This window comes from Choloepus didactylus, chromosome 16, assembly GCF_015220235.1.
Source record: "Choloepus didactylus isolate mChoDid1 chromosome 16, mChoDid1.pri, whole genome shotgun sequence".
NCBI lineage: Eukaryota > Metazoa > Chordata > Mammalia > Pilosa > Megalonychidae > Choloepus > Choloepus didactylus.
Window position 1 is genome coordinate 80,483,016 of NC_051322.1, and position 22,552 is coordinate 80,505,567.

Sequence of the window (22,552 nt, forward strand, 5' to 3'; positions counted from 1 at the left end):
CTTTTGGCTGTAGCTTGCATGAAATATTTTTTCATCCTTTCACATTCAATTTCTTTGTGTCCCTGTGTCTAAGATGAGCCTCTTGTATGCAACATATTGATGGTTCAGATTTTTTGATCCATTCTACCAATCTGTATCTTTTAATTGGGGAGTTTAATCCATTTACATTCAATGTTACTACTGTGAAGGCATTTCTTGAATCAGCCATCTTATCCTTTGGTTTATGTTTGTCAGATATACTTTTTCCCTCTCTCTCTTGTCCTTTAATGAACCAATATTGAATCTCTTTAGTACTGAAACTTTCTCCATTCTTCTCTCTCTTCTTTCTTTGTTTCTGCTTTAGTATCTGAAGCAGGGCAGGATTTTATTAGCAAAATCTCTCAGCATTTGATTGTCTGTGAAAAATTTAAGCCCTCCCTCAAATTTGAAGGAGTGCTTTGCTGGATAAAGTGTTCTTGGTTGGAAATTTTTCTCTCTCAGAATTTTAAATATGTCATGCCACTGCCTTCTTGCATCCATGGTGGCTGCTGAGTAGTCACTACTTAGTCTTATGTCGTTTCCTTTGTACGTGGTGAATTGCTTTTCTCTTGCTGCTTTCAGAACTTGCTATTCCCTTTGGTATTTGACAGTCTGATCAGAATATGTCTTTGAGTGGTTTTATTTGGATTTATTCTATTTGGAGTTCACTGGGCACTTATGCTTTGTGTATTTATATTGTGTAGAGGGTTTGGGAAGTTTTCCCCAATGATTTCCTTGAATACACTTTCTAGATATTTACCCTTCTCTTCCCCTTCTGGGAAACAAATGAGTCTCTTATTTGGACATTTTATTTTATCTATCATATCACTGAGGTCCATTTGGATTTTTTCAATATTTTCCCCATTCTTTCTTTTGTTCTTTCATTTTCTGTTCTGTGGTCCATAAGGTCACTGATTTATTGTTCAGCTTGCAGTAGTCTTGTACTATGAGTATCCAGAAACTTTTTAATTCAGTCAATAGTTTCTTTTATTTCCATAAGATCACCTTTTTTTTATTTACTCTTGCAATTTCTTATTTATGCTCTTCTAGAGACTTCTTCATGTCATATATCCTGTGCCATGCTTTCATTGTTTATCTTTAGTTCTTTGATTAATTGCTCCAAATACTTTGTCTCCTCTGATCTTTTGATTTGGGTGTTTTGGTTTGTTATCCACATTATCTGGTTTTATCATATGCTTTAAAATTTTCTGTAGTTTTTGGCCTCTTTGAATTTGCTTTACTTGATAGGTTTCTTTTAGGATATGTAGGATTATTCAAAGACAAATCTCTAATTTGTCAGATCTACAGTTTGGTGCCATTCACTTTAACTAACCAGCAGATGGTGTCCACAAGTCGCCTATTCCCCTCAAGTCAGTTCTCCCTAAATTTGTCTTTGTGGTGTGTGGGGTCTGATTCTTGTGAGGTCCAATTGGTACATCAAGTTTGGGTGTGTTGTTGGAGCTGTCTGCCCTGAATGTGTGGTGTGTCTGAGTGATTACAGAGGGAGGGCAGCTTTAATAATGAAACCTCCCAGGTGTTCCTGGAGATTTATGGCTGTTGCAAGAGTCTAAACCTTGATTTCATTCTTGCCACAGACTGTCTCTGCTACTGACCCACAAGTCTTTGGTATTGGTATATGGTCCCTGGGATTTTGGATTGGGTCCCTCTTCCAAGCTGTGCCCTTTCTTTGCCTTTACTCAGGGAAGGTTGTGCCACATCACAAGTGCATGCCATCCCTCAGGGGAAGTTCTGGGCTGCCAAGCCATGTATGTGCATTCCCAGCCTGCTGTAATGATGGCTTTATGGGGCATGTTAATTTCCCCCTTTTTGCACAGCTCTGCCTTCCCAGCTCTGGGACACTAAGCTGTGGGTGCCTGAAAGGCTATTGTTCATGCCTGATATTGTAGTGTGTGTGTGTTGCTGGGAACACTTCCTGTCACACTGGGTTTTTTGGCACAGCTCTGGGCTGTGGCACCAGTACTGGACAGGAGCATTCCCAGCCCACCAGGAAAATGGTTGCAAGGGGTGTGTTTTATTTTCCTTTTTGGTTAACCTTTTCCTTCCTTGCTCTGAGACAATTAGCAGTGGGTACATGAAAGGCTATCTTCCACACCAGATATTGAGGCATTTGCACAGCCCATTCCTGCTGCACTTCACTGTGTGGTTCTCTCTGCCATATCTGCAGCTGTTTCTGGGTTTATTTTAAAAGAACTAGTCCACCTCCAAATGCCAACCCATGGTTTCCCTACACTGCAGCCTGGCTGCTGGATATTCAGTGGCTTACTCACTCATTTCAGAATGCAGACTCCTGGTTTCACCAAGTGCATGGTCCCTGTGGATTTAGTAGACTTTGTCCAGCTTGTGCATTGCTGGAACTGGTGTTCTGGGTCACTTTCTGGCTTTTACCTAGTATTTTTCATGGAGGTGTTTTTTTTCCCTGTCTTTCCTTGCTGCCATCTTAGGTTCTCCCCCTCCTGCTCTTAAATCACTGTTTTATTTTCTTCATGGTCCTAACACTCTCTCAAATGATCTTATTCCTAGGACCCCCTTTTTGACATATAGATGCCATAAGATCAGGTACACTTCTCTCTTCATCATTGACACCCCAGAGGATAGAACAGTGATTTGCACATAGTTGGTGTCCAAAGAATGCATGTTAAATGGTGGAAGTAGATTGAGTGATCTATCAATGGAAGTTTGAGATTTGTACCTTTAAAAAGGCATGGATTTTGTTCATATTATCTTTTCAATATCTGTTGTCACCTTTATATTCTCAGTATTTTTATATCTGCTTTCTGACTTTCTCTTCCTTATTTTTTAGTAGTCAGTTGCAAAAGAGATTGGATTACTTCACTAACCTTTTCATAGAAACCATTTGACATTTTGATGTATTCTCATGATGTTTTGCTCTCTGATATCCATGTCTGCTCTTTATTATTCTTTTCTTCTGCTTTTGATTTATTCTGTTGATCCTTTGCTATATTTGTTTCAAGTAACTTAGTTCATTAATGTCAAACCATTTTTCTTTTCTAATATAAACTTTAAGCTCTCCTTTGAATGTAATATTTTATTTGAATACTGTAAGTTTAGATAGGTTATATTTTCATTTTTAAGTAGTTTTATTTATTCTTTAAATTTCTATGTCTTCTTCAACCCATAAGTTAGAAGATATTTGGAGGAATGTTTACTTTAAGTAATTTTTATTAAAAAATGCTTGAGGTATAAAATTCTTGGTTGTTTGATTTACTTATGTTTCTTTTTTTAAAGTTAGTCTTTTAAAGATGCCATTCTATCATTTTCTGATAACCATATTTTCTCCTGAAAAGTGATTTGAAAATCTTAAGATTGCCCCTTGACAGATAAGTAATGTATGTTTTGTCCCCAGATCTCTTTAAGATTTTTGCCCCTATTTCTGTTTATCAGAAATCTATGATTTGCCTACTTGTTTTATTTTTTCTATTTTTTATCTGCTTAAGCTTTTCTGAATATCTTGAATCTGTGGGTTGATATTGTACATATATTTTTGAAAATTCTATGCCATCATCTATTTCTTTCTGCCTTACTCTTTTCCTCTTGTTGTCTTTTTTCTGTAAGTAAGCATTCATTAAATCATTTGAATGCTTCTCTAATGCCTCTTATACTCTGTTATCTATTTTCTTGTTTTTCTTTTTCTACTCCTTCTGCTCCAGATTGGGTGTTTTCTATTTACATGCTATTGAGTTCATTATCCCTGACTTCTGCCTTGTCATGAGCTTAGATATTACATTTTGCATTTCTATGATTAAAATTTCATTCTTTTATATATTTCAATGACATTTTAAAATCTTTTCATCAATTTTGTCCATCTTTTCTTTCAATGTTTATGACAGCTATTTTATAGTCCTTGTCTGTTAATTTCAGCATCTGATTCATTACTGGATCTTCTTTTACCTGATTGTTGCTATGATTATCAGTCCTATTTTGCCCCCTAGTCACCTGTCTCAATTTTTTCAAATTTTATTACAGATATTGTGAATAAGAGTTTTAGACACTGAAGTTATAGTTTCCCCCAGAATTTTCATCCTTTCTTCTGTTGACAGAAAGGGTGAAAGGATAATCCCATCAGTGTAGTCATCATTTGAGGTCTGCTGGGGTCAGTCTACACTTTAATCAGAATCAATCTCCATTTTCTTTTTTTAAAATCTTATTGATGCATATTTACATATCATAAAATTCTTTCATTTCAACTGTCCCATTCAATGATGAATACAAAGATACATTTCTGGACAATCAATTTTATTCTGCTGGTCTATATGTCTATCATGTTATTCCAGTACCATAATGAATAGTTGTACTGAAGCTTTATAATGAATTTTGGAGTCAGGAAATTTTCCTTTTCTTTTGTTCTTCTCTTTCAAAATTTTTTGGAAATTCTAGGTATTTTGCATCTATATATACATTTCACATTCTGCTTGTCATTCAGGAAGAGACGGTTGGAAATTTGATATGAATTGTCTGTAGTTCAATTTGGGGAGAAATACCATTTTATCAACATTGAGCTTTTCTGTACACAACTGTGGAATATCTCTTTATTTACATCTTTAATTTCACTGAACAATGTTTTTTAATTTTCATTGTATAAGTATGGCACTTCTTTTGTTGAATTCTTTTGATGCTATTCTTAAAGGAATTGTATCCTTATTTTCTTATTTGAATTGGTCATTTTTCATCTGTAGAAAGTTTAGATTATTAGTTTGAGATCAATTTTTACATTCTTATGTATGGATTAAATCTATAAATTTTCCTTTAAGTACTGATTTAGCTGCACCCATCAATTTAATAAACTGTGTTTTCATTTTCATTCAGTTCAAAATACTAATTCCCCTTGGAATGTTTACTTTCACCCTTTTATTATTCAGAAATGTGTAGTTTAATTTACAGATGTTTGCACAGCTCCCAAATTTCTGTCTGTGTTAATTTGTAATTCTATTAATTGTGGTTGGAGAACACACATTATATAATTTAAATCTTTGCACATTGTTAAGGTTTGTTTATTGGCCTAGCATATAGTCTTTTTTGGAGATTTTCCAATGTGTTTAAAAATCATGCATAATCTGCTTTTTTTGAGTTGAGAGTTCTGTTAGGAAAAGTTGGTTGATATAGTTGATCAAGTCTTGTGTCCTTTCTTATTTTTTGTCTAGTGGTACTATCAGTTAGAGTGGTGTATTGATGTTTACAGCAATTACTGCCAGTTTCTTATTCATGTATTCTGTGACTCTGTTTACTGGCTGAAAAGATGTTTATGATTACAATATCATCCTGCCAATTTGACACTTTTATCATTACAAAATGTATCTCTTAGTGTCTGTAACATTTTTATCTTAAAACCTATGTTTCTCAGATATTACAAAAGGGTAATTTAAGTATTTGATTTGTTAACTCTTTGTATGGTATGTATTTCTCCATTCCTTTACTTTCAACCAATGTATATCTTTGAATCTAAAGTGTGCCTTTTGTAAATAGCATATAGTTGAATCTTGTATTTTCTTTTATCAGGTTTATTGTATTAATATTATCTACCATTTTTGGTTGTCTTAATTTCTTGTTGTGATTTCAAATTACCATCTGGTGTTATTCACATACTGTAATATGCCTTTTCTTCCTCTCACATTGTTGGCACATTTTGTCAAACATATTAGATGTCTGTATTTTATAAGCCCTACAATGCAGCTATATAACTTTCAGCAGATCACTAAGAATACTGGGTATATTTTAGGAGTATATATATTTTTTCCTGAAATTGTTACACAAAATGAATTTGGGCTGACCTTAACTAAAATGATATGACATCATAAATATGCAAAGGCAAATAGCATTTTACAAAAGAACAGGACTGTAGACTGTTATTGAAGGTACAGGTCTGACTAGATATCACTGTTGCAAAAGCCATTAAAGAACACTGTTTTCAGTTCAATGCTTCTAAACCCATGTTCATTTTCACCATTGTTTTGACAGTTTTCCCACAGTTGTTGTATGAGAGATGTTTAATCAGTGTAATTACCTACTCAAATTTATTTGTGAGATGAGTGGATATAATTGAGGGAGTTTTTCACATATGAAAAAGCATTTTCAAAGCTTTAGGTAAAGTATGAAATTATGATTTTTGGTGGAAAACTGCAATGAGTTATTAAGCTTTGGTTTCATTATATTATTAAGTGACACTTGTTTACTAGGTTTCCCAGAGATTACTGCTAAACTAGAGTAAAATAGCAGAGAGAGAGGGGTGGAGAGGGAGAAATGTGCGTGTAGAGGGAGCACATGGTATGGGTGAGGGTATATTCCTAGATTTATAGCCTTCTAAGTTCAAAAATCTTGTAGGGTTGGAAAACCTACCAACTTTATTGCTGGTCATATCCACCAAACTGGGGTAAAATTCCAAAATGCTATTCTGAGCTAGGAAGAGTGGTATAGACCTTAATTAAATGTGCTATAATTCATTTTCCTGTGATGCATGCTAGTGAGTCATAGGATTTTAGAAATCTGAAGTATCCACCCCCTGAAATTCTTGCTTCCTTTATAAGGAGTGTTATTATATTGTCTGAACTACCTGGGGGAACTCAATACGATCTTCAAAAAAGTATGTTAAATTTAAGCAGCTGTTCATTTAAACATCCATGTATTCATCTTTCTCTTAATAACATCTGTTGACTAACCTTCTCTTACTCTCAAAATGATACAATGTGCAACATAAAGATATCACACTCATTTATTACTTATGTGCAAATAAATCATTATTGAACAGCTAACATTGATTATTTTTCAGCTAAATTATGATTATTGCACAAAGTATCTGTGCAGTAAACATGAATTCTTCACAAAATTGGAAGGAAAAAAATACAACCTTGTTGTATGCAAAGAGTTCTTATAGAACCACCATTGAATTCAACAGTTCATAATGTATTTTGGAATGGGTTTACATTTGGTACACATTTACTGTGCTATTGGAAAAACACAGTTTTATGAGAACATAATTTAAAATATCATAATTTGTAAGGACTTGTTAAGTTTTAAAGCAAATGGCCTAATAAAACATGCAATAACTTAATATATATCTATTAGGTAACATGATTAGATCTTAGGTGCCAATGTTGATACAGCTTGATGAATCATTGTACAAGTAAAAGGGATCTTACCACTTCTGACTCTATTTTAGAACAAGGCATGATATGCCTAATTCTTGACTGCTACCAATCAAATTTTAAAACATATTAAATGTGTATATGTTTTTGTGTTTTAAAATAGCCCTGAAAAAAATCAATTAAAAATATCATTATTTTACAAAAAATATCTGTGTGCTTAATCATGTCCTTCTCTTTGGCAGGAAGCACAAGGAAGAAGCAGAGAGAAGGCATTGTTTACTAGAGAGCTGTGACCAGGTAGGTCTTCTTTGGTAATTTGCAGTTTGCATAAATGGTAATATTTCACACCATGATTCAAAATTCTAGTTGAAAAACATAGGCCACTCAGTAATAACTTTAATAATAAGGATTCCACAGAAGAGTTCTTGACTTATCTGTGTACATATTTTCAGAAGTGAATCCTTTAACTGTTTGGACTTAAGTATCATTTTTCCATCTCTCATTCTGCAACAAGTTAAGAAAAGAAAAAAAAAACATTTCTCCTCTAGTAAGTACAAATGCAGTGTCATTTTTCCTCCTGGTTTCTAAGATTTTTTTGACTATCCTTCTACAAGTACCGTACTGCTTTGATTACTGTTGCACTGTAGCAATTTTGAAATGTTGAAGTGTTAGACTTCACACTTTGTTCCTCTTTTCCAGAAGAATTTTGTCTATTTTGGTTTCCTTGCATTTTCATATGAATTTTAGAATCAGTTTGCAAACTTCTAATAATAATGTGACTGGGGTTCTAATAGGGATAGCATTAAACTAGTAAGTCAGTTCTGGGAGTATTGCCATCTTAACAATATTGTGTCTGATCCATCAACATGTGTTGTCTCTTCACTTATTTTTGTCTTTAGTTTCTGTCAGAAATGTTTAGTAGTTTTCAAAATATCAGTTACATTTATTCTATTTTATTACTTTTGATGCTATAAAAGTAGAGCTTTTTAACATGCATTCAGAATTTTCCTTGCAATGTTAAAATTAAACTGGTTGTTTATTGATGCATACCTTGTTATCTTGCTGTTCTCCTTTATTACTACTAATAGTATTTTAGTGAATTCATTAAGATTTTTGTATATATGGTATCATGTCATCTGCAAATAGAGATAGTTGCACCACTTCCTTTCAAATTTGGGTGCATTTTTTTTCATTTTCTTGCCTAATTGCTTGGGTTAGATAATCCAGTTCACTTTGCATAAATGGGGCAAGAGTGGGCATCCATGTCTTGTTCCTGATCTTAGGTAAAAACTCTCACTGTTTCAAGTATGGTGATGGCTTGAGGTTTCTTTCAAAAAAAGACCTTATCTGATTCATAAAGTCTTTGTTTCTTCATTTATTTACCATTGAACTATTTAAAAATCAAAGATTCTTGTATTTTTGGTGAAAGCCACTTGGTTGTAATTTACTGTACTTTCATATGTCTATGTTCATGAGGTAAATTGGTATATACTTTCTTATTACAAGAATTCTCTTTCCCTTGTTTTAGAATTAGGTTAAGATTCTTCCCCTTTCTTCTGTTTCTAAAATATATCAAGTAAAATGGTATTATTTTTCCCTCAAAATTTTCATATATTTTGCCAGTGCAAATATTCTGATTAAGGGTTTATATAGGGGGATTTATTAACTATAGATTTAATTTCTTTACTACATAGTGGACTATCATTGTGGATTTGTCTTGCTGTCATTTTAATGCCTTTGATAAATATTGATGACCCTCTTTCAGTACTGATGTTGGCATTTGAGTCTTATTCCTTTCATTCTTTGTTATCCATGGCTGGAGGTCTATCACTTGGTTGATGTTATCAAAGAACAAGCTGTTGATTTCATTCATTTTCTTCATTGATTTAGTGGTTTCAATTTTTGATTACTCTTTTAAATTTTAATATTTCCTTTCTCCTTTATTCTTTTGTTTGAATTTTCTCTTCTTTGTCTAGTTTTTAAGTGAAAGTTTAGGTTACTACTTTTAGATCTTTCTTCATACCTAAAATACACCTTTCATACTATAAATTTCCCTCTAAGTCTGCCTTGGCTTTATCTACATTGTTTAGTATGTGTATTTTCATTTCACTTAATTTAAATATATTAATCTCCCATTAGAATTCTTCTTTTGCCCCCTCCTATTTTTGAGGATTCTGTGATGTTCTAGTGGGCAGGAATTCATTTTTTATAAAAGAGTGGGATGTACACCTGTGGACAGTAACACATCCTTATATTCAGATGGCCACATTTTCTCAGGTAGTTTGAAGTGCCTATGCTGATTTCTGTTCTCACAATTGGCCATGAAAATCACTTATTTTCCTCTTCTCCAGGAGCAAATTGCTACAAGCATAACTGAGGGTAAGTCCCAAAGAAGGAAGCAAACATTAGGGGATTTGAAAATGGAAGGCCCCTGTCCAAACACTGCTAAAAGATAAAATGTGCATGTGCTGATACAAAGTGTAAACTGCCCCAGGTAACCCACAGAAAGGCTGTAAAAATCACAGGTCTGCCTGCACACAGCTTCTAGTCAGCTGTTTACCCCAAGTACATAAGAATGATTTGGTAACCATGAAAACAGGATATATGAGGAGACTCTAGCATGAAAGATGGAGAATGAAACACATAGTGAAGGAAGGGAATAATGAAAAGGGGCAAAATATAGGATGGACATAGCTAAAATTTATATTCATGACTTCAGTGTGATAAGAGAAAATATTGTTATAAATCAAGATATGCATATATATTCATGTATGCATATGTCTTCATATGCATATGTGTACATGGACACTTTATAGGTGTAGAGAGGTTGCTGTGTGCACCTTTATCCTCATGAATACACCACCAGGCTTATCGTTTTCATATCCTGCCTGTGCTGAAGATAGTAGAAAGGGAAGCACATACACTAACACTTGAAGAAATATGAACAGAACAATCAAATTCCTGCTCTCTGGAAAGTGCACCCTTAAACCACTTCCATTAAAATTTCATAGTAAGACCCACATTTGCCCACAAGCAAAAATGGATTCAGGCCCAACTGTGAACTCAGCACAGCTGTCAATGACTGCTCCCCTGTTCTCCTGGCTCCCTTTGGACAAAATGGCTCCAAATTCTGACCCAGCATCTTCCTTGGAGATCCATGTGAATACTGACCCTTTCTCATGAAAGTGGTGAAATTGCCATAAAACTTACTAGCTCCTACTGTCTTCATGATGAGTGACTGTTATTACAATTATATTATTAATCTTTAATTTTTTTCAGGACTAGAATAAGCAGCCAGGCTAAGTTCCTGGCAGGCCTGGGGAACACATGATGTTTGAAGGGCTGAGAAGATCCAGCTTAACTGTTTTTCAAACTGAGTCCTGGGAAGTGGGGGTAATGGGTTCAAAGGGCATATGGTGAATATTCTGGGAATGACCTTCAGAAGGGCTGGTGGATTGTTTATTATTTCCATGATTTCCACACAGGCCTCCTAGAGTCAGCCCTCCAGAAATAAAAGCCCAATCCCAGACAGAGATAGTAAATCAATATTCCCAGTTAAAACATTTGTGGGCATGACCTTCCCATATCCAAGTACAAAAACAGCATTTCCTACCTGTAAAATGACTCTGTGGAAGGGTTTAGACTAATTCTTCAGCTCTTTCTAGGCATTTGTATCTACATACTCTTCTTTCCCATGATATGGATGGGACTGGGGAGGTGAATCTGGAAATTCAAGCCCTAACATATGGAAGCACTAATGCTGGGAGGTTGTAGTGAAAAAGAAACAAAGAGGGCAGATAGAGGTGGATAGGACAGTGCAGTAGATAAAAAAGAAAAAAGAAGAATATGGTGAATCTGAAACTAAGAAATGCAAGCAAGTCAACATATACAGAAGAGCCAACTGTGTCAAATACAGCAGATAGAGAAGTTAGAAATATGGGAAGGATCTTCTGAGGTGGAAATGTTCATAAAGAGGAAATGGTCTACTTTCTTAACACATCAGTGTCTTTCATATATAAACTGGGTGAATGTTAGGTCATGTAAATTGTACCTCAGTAAAACTTAAAAATGCTTAACATGCAACTTCCTTGTGATTAAGCATTCCTTTATACAAACCATGGCAAGTGAAAACATTTCCTTATATAAACAATATGTTCATGGATAATAATATCTTTACTCATAATACAACAATCATGAACAATCCAAATATCCACCAAGAGGAAAATGGATAAACATTTTGTAATATAATAATTCAATGTCAAAGGACTCAATGATAAAAACCAAGATAAAAACTGATTCACAAAAAAATCCATTTCAGGATGGATTAATCCCCAAATTATATTTTTACCAAAAGATGCAGTCACCAAGGGATAAATTCTGATTTATTTCATATTTATGAATGTGAAAATGTTGCAAAATGATGTATGATGATAGAAAATCAGAAGAGAGTTGAATATGGTGGACAGTGGTTACTGACAGAAGCATAAGGGGTTATTTTCTAGATTAACAGAAATGATTTCTATCTTGACATAGTTATTGGATACATTAGGGGGTAGGGAAAGAAATGTTTGAAAAATTGGGCAATGACTCAGTTAAGAAGATCACATTTCACTGTATTTCAAATTTACCTCAATTTAAAAAGCACAAAAAAAGAAAGAATGATCATAAGAATATAATGGAGAGAAGGACATTTTATGTTCAGAATCTTCCTCCTGCTGTCCACCTCATTGATGATTGGTCCAGGCTGTCCATTGCTGGTGGGTTCCAGGCAGAATTTTGGGGAGTCCTCTGGTGTTTATTTTTGGATTGTGGATTCACAGTTATGGGGCATAGTCCTGTGGTGGCCTCAGTGCCATGAAGGGTCTGTAATTTTCTGTGGAGCTTGTCCCTTGACCATCTTTGGGAACCCATAAGAGGGTGTGATGAAGATGCTGCCCAATGATGTGAGTACAGACATCACATTCCACAGCCTCTGTGGGAGTCAGGAGTCTGTCCACCATTTTTCAGGTTTTTGGTGGTCTCCTATTCTTGTTCAGACTTGTGCAGTCTGTTAGAAGCCATCTTAATATAAGGCAAGAAAAACAGCTTGCAGGCACACTGGTAGCACTGATAGACAAGAAATGTCAACACCTTCCCAAGGATAACGTAGTTCAAAAGAGGGATGCAGAGACTAAATCATATTTAGGGAAGTCCAGGCTACAGAAAGTCTTTAAACATTCCCTGCCTGATTGACACCTACAGAAATATGAAGAGGATGAGAGTGATGCTGATGGAGAATTTCACTTTCCTTATCCTAGAGCTACATAAAAAGACCTCCAAATGCATTAAGCAGGATGAGATGGGGAAGATGCTAATATCACCGTCAACACAAGATGAGGTCATGAGAACCAACAGAGCACAAGGCTCATTTCCATACAGAGTGTGGTCTCCTTTCTCTCCTTGATGACCTGTCCTCCAGGAATGGGCCTGGTTTTGGAAGAAGCAATGACCATCAGCTCCACTCATGCATCCTGAACCACTATTGTGCATTCACCTGCCCCATTGTCCATCTGCATGTCATTGAGGCAAGAAGATCCGTGTGAACCTACCCCATGGCCTGGGGTTCCTCTATCTTCACCTACCAGACACACAAATGTTGTTCTCCATGGTCAGTTCATCCTGCAGTCACAGTGTATAGGACTTTCAGGAACACACCCAGAAATGTGTGGCTTTCCTCATACACAAACCTAGTCACTCAACATGAACAAGGCTGCTGCTCCTTAAGAAATTATGAATATATTCAAGGGACTACATGAGAGACATATTGATATGTTTTTATGTGTTTACTAATTTGTTTATTAATGATTTGTCTGTTTATTTAACCATATACTAATATTTTGCACCCAATCAGTTATATAAGTTATTATAATTTGAATATATAAACTGTGTAAAAATGAGACTTTTCTAATTCAAAGCAGTATTCATTTGCCAGTATACTCTCAATGTTCCTAAGTCATAAAGTAAAAGGAATAACCTTTTATCTAAGTATGTATTAGTTAAAAAAATACTAGGAATATGGATCTTTATAGCAGGACATTATACATATAGAGAACTTTATGTAATTTAATGTTATCTTCTGAGATAAAAAAAGGATAAAGTTGAAGAGAAAATTTCACATGTAGTTATTTTTATTGCAGTGCAAGGGTAGTGAAATATGAGTTTTCTGGGGAGGAAGAAATCCATCTTTAAAATATAATGAAATTTCTATCACCTCATCCCTTGTCCCTTTTTCCCTATCCATGCAAATCCCTCAATGGAAAGCTTAGGTGGCAGTAATGAGCTCCTTTCTCAGGGAAACTGTAGTCATTCTTGAATAAGTAATTTTAGTTTTAAATGATGTCCTTGTGGTGGATTGCACAAACAGTAGTTTACTAATGATGATGGAGAAAAACAGCAATTGACCCCCTGAACATCTGTGGTATCCACCTTTGATAAATGACTGACAAGGCATCATGATTTCTCCTCAAAATAGAGAAAGAATCCTATTGTGTATTGTGTAGTGGCACAGAAGTGATGATGAGGAAGAAAGTCCCTGTCCTTTGGAGGCTGTTTTAGGAGAAAAAGGAAGATTTTAAAGGAAATTAAATAGAATAAACTGTATATCAGTAGATGATATGGGTGATGCAGAAGTATAAGTAGGAAGCATATGGTGAGGTGGATATGGGGAGAAAGGGACTCTTGGAAGGGGATGCAAGGAAAAGTCTCTCTGAAGAGGAGGTATCTGAGCATTGAGGGGACCTGAGGTGAGCACTCAAGTGTGAGAAGCCAGAAGATATGATGTCCCTAATTAGGGATGATCACATGATGGGAGTGAGGAGCAGCAAGAGGCCAGCAGTGCTGTAACATAGTGAATGACATTCTAGATAATGGGGTAATGGGTATCATGTCCTAGATGACTGAGTGCACTGTCACCAGGGTAGAGAATTTTGTTTAATTTCTCATGACCATGACTGCAACATTGGAAAAAGTTTAAAAAAAGTGTCAAGGTGTGGACTATGACAGTTTGTACAGGCTGAGGATGGTGAGGGCTTCATGAGCACTGGAAGATTAGAGATGGAGATGCAGAAATGAGGTCAGATCTAGATAACAAGACTGTGAGGCTTGCTGATTATTCTGCATGCAAGAGATGCAGGAGATATGAGATTGAGAAGGAAAATGGGCAGGACATGTGCATGAAGATAGCATTCCATGAAACAGGTATGGCTAGCAGAGGAGAGAACTTAGTGGAATTGGAATGACATATGTGGGAGTAGTGAGGTTTCAGAAGCCCCACAGATATCAGGTTAGATGTACTAAATTTTCAGAATTTTATAAGCACCTTGGGCACAGAGTGATCACAAAGGACATTAACAATGTGATGAGTCATCAGTGAGTGAGGTGAGTATAACAGAGAAGTCTCTGAAGGACTGGACAAAACTAAATGAGTAAACTCAAGAATCGCCTAGTGGTCAGATCCTTCTTTGGTTTTCCCATCATCAGCAACATCACAAGTAGCTTCACCTGTGAACCATCCAAAACTTATTCCACAAGTTAAGGCTTGAGGTTAACATAATCCTCTGTGCAATCCCTCTCTGCACCACAGGGAAGTACAGAATTTAGATGGCTAATATACATAAAAATAAAAATACTAACTGGATTAGAAATTAGAAATACTGAGTACAACTGTCTTTGTTTTAAATACCATGTTTTCATGCATGATTGCTGCTTATTATTTAACAAGCCAAACCTTTCCACATGGTTCACTTTCAACACTGCAGCCTCAAGGATGTCCATTTTCCATGTCTACCATGCCAAACCCAAACTCTAGACAACTCATCAAACCTGCTCCTCCTTGGCCTCCCCCTTATTCCTTGTACATGGATTCCATCCTGACAGATGTTTAGTCCAAACTTTGAGGCCTCCCTGGTCTTCTGTCTTTTCACCTCAATTCTGCCCTTCAGAAACCCTCCTTGTCTGACCACTTTTATGTCCTCCTTGCTAATCTTGTCAGAAATACTTTGCATCTTGTCAGAAATACTTTGCATCTTGTCAGAAATACTATGCTTGGCTCCTGAAAACCCTGCTTCTTCTTTCTTATCCCTATAGTTTCTTTAGGGCATGAAAAATATGTGTTTTTATATTTGCAGTGCCTTACTTATACTCAGTAAGTAGTATTATGCATTACACATTCACTAAGTAAACTTTATTATTTATGATAACCAATTTGTCTCTATTCTGGTTGATCTTTTTTCTTCTTATCCTGTTAGCTGCTGAGAGAGTGGTGCCAACATCTCCTATTCAGATTTGGGGTTTATTTCACATATTTAGTTCTGTCAGTTTTCAAAAGCTGTGAACTTTGCATCAGAGTATTTTCATTTAGCAAGATTTTAAATTATATTTTTATATAAAAGAATTTGTAGGTTTATAGAAAATCATGTAAAATATACAATGTTCCTATAACCAACTATTGTAGACATTCTGTATTGGTTTCATACCATTGTTACAATTGAAGCAAGAATAGTAAAATAGAATTATCAAATATAGTCCATAGTTTACATTAGGTATATTTTCCTATTTACCACCCTACTATTAACATCTTGCATTAGTGTTGTACTTTCTTTATAATTCTTGAAAGAACATTCTTATACTTGTTCTATTATCCCCAGTCCATATTCCAAAACAGCATTCACTGTATTATCTGTCCCATGTTTTAACTTCTACCTTTCTTTCTAGTAATGTACACCACACAAAATTTCCCCATTCAGTCACATCCACATACATAATTCAGTGCTATTAATTCAACTCACATAAGTATGCTACTATCACTACCATCCATTTCCAAACCTACACAATCATCCTAAATAGAAGTCCTGTGCATATTAAGCACCATTTCCCCATTCTCTATGCCAGGCTATCTTCTGGTAACTTCTATGCTAGGCTCTAATACTGTGATTGTGTTTATTTTAATAGATTCATATAAGTGAGATCATACAATACTTGTCCTTTTATGACAGGCATATTTTACTCCTCATTATGTCCTCAGTTTCATCCATGTTGGTGTATGCATCTGGACTTAATTCTTTTACACATGAGTAATATTCCATCCAATGTATACACCACATTCTGTTTTTCCATTCATCATTTGTTCTCTTGTGTTGGCTCCATCTTTTGGCAGTTGTGAATGTTGCTGCTTGAACATTGGTGCACAAATATCTGTTCATGCCTCTGCTTTCAGTTTTTCTGAGTATATACCTAGTAGCAGGATTTCTAGGTTATATGGTACTTCTATGGATAGTTTCCTGAGGAAGTGCCAAACTTTTCCACAGGACTACACAGTTTATGTTCCCACCAGCAAATAACAGTGTCTCAATTTCTCCACATCCTGTCCAACACTTCTAACATGCCTTTCTGCTTTCTGCTGTGTATGAAATGAGATCTCATTTTGGTTATGATTTGCATTGCCCTAATTGGAAGTGATGTTGAGCAAATTTTTATGTGCTTTTTTTTTCCCATTTTGTGTTGTCTATGGAAAAATGTCTCTTAAATTCTTAAGCCATTTTTAATGCAATTTTGTTGAGATATATTCACATACCAATCATACAAAGTATAGAGTCAATTGTTCACAGTTTCATCATATAGTTTTGCATTCAACACAACCAATTTTTTGAACATTTTCATTAATCCATGAAATAAAGATGAAAATAAGAATAAAATGAAAATTAAAAGTATGAAAGTTCACCCAGAATAGCTCATACTGCTTCCCCACATTATTTGTTTACTTTTTGTCCCCCTTTTTTCTACTTATCTGTCCTTACACTGGATAAAGGGATTGTGAGCCACAATGAATTTACAATCACACAGTCACACTATATAAGCTATATAGTTATATAGTCATCTTCATGAATCAAGGATACTGGATTGCAGTTCAACAGTTTCAGGTATTTCCTTCTGGCTATTCAAATACACAAAAAAACTTAAAAAATGATATCTATAAAATGCATAAGAATAACCCCCATAATGACCCCTCAGTTCCATTTGAAATCACTCATCCACTAAAACTTTATTTTTCTTCATTTTTCTTCCTCTTTTGTGTCAAGATGGCTTTCTCAATCCTATAATGCTGGGTCCAGGCTCATACCTGGGAGTCATGTCCAATGTTGTCAGGGAGATTTACACCCCTGGATGTCATGTCCCATGTAGGCAGGAAGGCCGTGAGTTTACCTGCAGTGTTGGCTTAGAGAGAGTCACCACATTTGAGCAATTAAAGTGGTTCTCTTGGGGTGACTCTTAGGCACAATTATAAGTAGGCTTAGCCTCTTCTTTGCAGTACAAGCTTCATAAGGGCAAGTGCCAAAATCATGGGCTTCACATATTAAATTCCTAATCCCCAATGATTGCAAGAATATCAGGAGTTCCCCAGGTGGGTAAGTTTAATATTTCCATGGATTTCTCAAGTCCCTCAATGGGGCTTTGCAAATAGATTTATATTCTCTGCCCAAATACATCAGGATGGTCAAGGCATCACACTAACCTGTATAAACCAACAAGTTTTTACTGCCTATTTGAGGTTCTATGTAATTATCATGTTTGAATAAAATGACCATGAAGGTTAAATTATATAGCATGTTACGGAAAATATAAATTTTCCACCAAATAAAAGTCTCTTCCTTTGGTCTCACACAGAAGTTGAAGTTTCTGAATATAGTCAATATCATCCTTTTCCCTTTTGTCTGGTTTACCTGAGTTCTAACCAAGTCCATTTTCTTCATATCTGTAATAAAAATCTGATCTTTTTTTAGCTTCTTTTAGTTTTGCTGTATGGAGTAATGCTGCCATTCATAGCTGCTGAACTCTGGCTCTGAGTCTCAGGTGTCACACAGATATCTGAAATTCCTGGGACTAACCAGGTTATACAGAAAGACCTCATATCAGAATTTAGAAAAACGTTAGAACTAATGAAGACATGTGGCTGCTGTGAAAGCTTACAATAGAGGAATTTTTAGCATAAGACTTCCCTGGTAAACTACACTCTCATATTCAGTCCTCAGAGTTTGCACATTATACTTACTCCATATTAGTGAGGTGTTATAATGTTTATCTTTTTGATTCTGGCTTATTTTACTCAACACACTGTCCTCAAGGTCCATTCACCTTCTTGCATATCTCAGAATTTCATTTCTTCTTGGCACCACTCAATAATCCATAGAATGTGTATACCCAGTTTACCATTCCATTTGTTGGTTGGTATACACTTAGGTCACATCTATCCTTTGCATGTTGTGAATACTGCCACGATAGTCACCAATGTGCAATGCTCATTCATGTCCCTGTTCTCAGATCTTCCAAGTGTATACCCAATAACAGGGTTGCAGGACCACATAGCACCCCATAATTAGCTTCCTGTGGAAGAACCACACTGTCTTCCAGATAGGCTGTACCATTCTACTTCCCTACCAACAGAGAATAGGTACATCCCTCCCTCTAAGTTTTCTCTGGCACTTGAATCCCTTTGTTTATTTTTTAATGGTTTTATTCACACATCAACAATCCATTCTAAGTAAACATTCAATGATTCCCACTATAGTCACATAGTTATACATTCACCTCCACAGCCATTCGAAAGAAGAGGACATTTCTTCTGCAAAGAAAGAGGAAAAGGAGAAAAATTTAGAATAAAAATATAAAAGATAAATGAAAAAACTAAAGTAAAATACAGTAAGGTCAGACAACAAAACCACCACCAAGTATTCCATATCACTCCCTTATTACTCCCTCTCATAATCTTTTAGCTTTGGTATATTGCCTTATTTACAATTAATGGAAGCATCTTACAATGTTAACTATAGACTCGAATCTGCATTGACTGTACCTTTTCTCTTGTATTATCCAATTTTCAACACCTTGTAATTTTGACATTCATTTGTTCTCCCTCTTTTAAAAACTTTCTTATATTTGTACATTTAATCAGTATCATTGACCACTCTAGATTTCATTAAGTTTTACAATGCCAGTCTTTATCTTCTATCTTTTTTTCTGGTGCCATACATGACCCTATCTTTCCTCTATCCAACCATACTCACACTCATCTGTGCTCAGGGTACTTACAATACTTACAATATTGAGCTACTCTCACACAGTATTATGCTATCCATTTCTGGATCGATACAACAAATCCTGTTTACCATTATGTACTCCTTCAGCATCAAATGCACAATCTCTAACCTCTTTATAACTCATGATGGCCTGTGTTCTCAACTTTAACTCTCAAATTTCTCTCATCCATATTTGTTCATATTTCTTAGTCCATAGAGTACACTTCTTTTGTTTCTAGCTAATTTCACTCAAAGTAATGTCTATCATCTACCATTTTTACTTGTGGAATTTATAGGTCATATCTTATTTTATTTTATTTTATTTTCCCTCCCTCACTTTTACCCCTACTGATAGTCTTAATTTCTACTCTCTTTTCCAAAGCTCTCACTCTTGTCCTTTCCTATCTGCTTGTTGTATTCCCTTTACTATTTCTTGCAGAACAGGTCTCTTGTTCAGAAACTCTCTCAGTGATGTTTGTCTGAAAATATTTTAAACTCTCCCTCATTTTGAAGGACAGTTTTTCAAGATATAGAATTCTTGGTTGGCAGATTTTCTCTTTCAGTATCTTAAATATATCTTACCACTGCTTTCTTACCTACATGACTTCTACTGAGAAATCTGCATGTAGTCTTACAGAGCTTCCTTTGTATGTGATGGATCACATTTCTCTTGCTGCTTTCAGAATTCTTCCTTCATCTTTGACATTTGATAATCTGATTGGAGTAGATCTATTCAGATCTGTTCAGTTTATGGTATGCTGTGCTTCTTGGATCTACAATTTTGTCTTTCATAATAAATTGGAAGTTTTCAGTCATTGTTTCCTCCATTATTGTTTCTGCTTCTTTTCCCTTCTCTTCTCCTTCTGGGACACCCATGATATGTACACTCATGTCCTTCATATTGTCATTCAATTCCCTGAGACACTGCACATATTTTTCCATTATTTCTCCTACCTGTTCTTTATTGTATAGTATTTTAGATATCATGTCCTCTAGTTCCTGAATCCTTTCTTCTGCCTTTTCAGATCTACTGTTGTATGTCTCCATTGTGTTTTCCATCTCTTCAATATCATAGATTTCATTGCCTTAAGTTTGGCCAATTGTTTTTTTCCAACTTTTTAAAGCTGTTCCTTATGTTCACCCAGTGTTTTCTTTATGTCCTTCAATTATTTTGCAATATCTTCCCTCTCCTCATTGATTTGATTTTTTAATTGATTTAACCTATTCATTTGAAGATCTTTAGTTGTTTCAAATCCTGCATCTCATTTAAAGGGTAAGTCTGTTCCTTTGACTGGGTCATGTCTTCATTTTCTCTAGTGTGTCATAAAGTTTTTTTGTCTAAGCATGTGGTTTCCTTGATTACCCCAATCAGATTTTCACAGACCAGGCAGGCCTAAGTCTCAGTCAGCTAGTGTAATTAGTATTATGTTTCCCTGATGATGGGACCCAGAAAGTTGCCAGAGTTTCCAGTGAGGACTCTAGATACTGTGCTTTTCATATCCTGCCCAGCATGTAGTGCTTGTCAGCCCTCAGCTCCCCACTGGCATAAAGAAATCTGTTACTGTTAATTCTCATTAGGCCCTCTCCCTGCCAGGGACTGACAAGTTCAGAAGCCAAGCATAAGCTGTTTGTTTTCCCCCCAGGCCCTAGGATCTAGTTCTCTGAGGGAAGGCAACCACTTGAGCTGGGTCCCACCTAGTCTTATCCTAGGGAAGATAATCCCTTTAGGAATTTACCTCCAACATTTGACTTCTTCCTTTTCCTCTCTACCTTAAATCCACTCTTGCCTAGGTCAGCTCTGACAATTGAAAATTCCTGAGGCTTCCTTTAATAAGCTACTTCAAATGAGAGAAAAAAAGGGAAAAATAAAGGAATCCCCTTTTCAGGGCCAGTCCCCAGCCCCCCCAGTTACCAGTCAAGAACCAGAATTTGTGCCTGGTTCTTGATGTGGCTTTTCTTGGCACACAGCTGATTTGAATTTGATTCTTTTTTTGTTATGATAAATGGAAGTTTTTCCTTGAGATTCTCTTCTGTGCACTCTCTACTGATGTATAGAAGCAGTACAGATTCTTTGGGTGCATTTTTTGTGCCCTGCTACTTTGCTGAATTTGTTCATTTGCCCTCAGAGTTTTGCAGTATATTGTTTGGCACTACCTGTATCTAGGATCATGTCATCTGCCAAAAGTGAAATTTTCTTTGTCATTTCCATGTTGGATGATTTTCATTTCTATTTTTAACACCTTCTTTAATGTTGTACATCCATTATAATACAGGAAAGAATATTTTTATACTTGTGTTATTAACCCCAGCCTATTGTCCATAAAAGGTTTCACTTTGTTATACTCTCCCATTTTTATCTTCAGACTTTCATTCTATTAACATGCATTCTCCAACATATCCCTTTCAAACACATTCCTATACATACTAGAGAATTGTTAATTACATGCACAATATTTGACCATAACCACTAGACTTATTGAAAACTTTACAATCAACCTATATGTAAACCAAAATCTCAACCTTGCAGGGTGTCTGTTGTTAAAGAGAGGGCATTAATTTGAAAGGAATAGGATCCTGAAAATTGGAAAGGGGATATTTGGGGTGATAATGATGGCAGTGGGGACCCTGAAACACTAGATTTTGCTGAGTTTTTGAGTCTTTACTAAATAAACCTGTAATGATCTGTCCTGAGGAAGCAACTACCTGACCTCCAGACTGCCCTGAGGAGACAGCAACTGGTCCTCCATCCTGCCTTGAGGAATCTCCCATCCAACATGCATTGGAGAGGTTAACCCTACAGTGCTTGATACACCTGTTACCACCTCCCCTGATGAAAAAGGAGAGATTAATCCTGTTTCAGCATTTGAATCTTCAACATAATGCCCTGAGTTAATTGGCTTGAAAGACACTTCTAATTCTTTTCATGACCCACTCCCACTACCCCTCTGAATTAGTCAGGGTCCTCCAGGAAAACAGAACCAACAGGGGATAGCTGTAATTATGTGGTTTTATAAAAGTGTCTCAAATGTGTCCAAATTTCATAGAGCAGGTGACAAGCTGGCTACTCTGATGAAGTTCCTTAATGCTCTCTGCAGGAGAGGTTGACTAGCTGAATAAGTGAAAGTTCTTTCTTATTCCTTAAAATATTCAACTGATGGGATTAAATCCAACTGACTGGATTCTCTTATTGTAGAAGACACTCCCTTAGTTGACCACTGTAATAAGACACAGATGCAATCAACTGATGATTTAAACCACACTTCTGGTTTATTAACCAGCCATGAAATGTCCTTGCAGGAACAGGTC

General features: G+C 35.8%; 1 long non-coding RNA gene across 1 annotated transcript in view; it reads left to right on the forward strand.

Moving 5' to 3' along the window:
- The window catches only part of LOC119511122, a 52,810-nt gene that overhangs the window by 7,506 nt on the left and 22,752 nt on the right, over positions 1-22,552 (forward strand). The window contains exon 2 of the long non-coding RNA XR_005212155.1: positions 7,379-7,433. This is a non-coding gene — a long non-coding RNA (uncharacterized LOC119511122). The remainder of the gene's footprint in view (positions 1-7,378; positions 7,434-22,552) is intronic.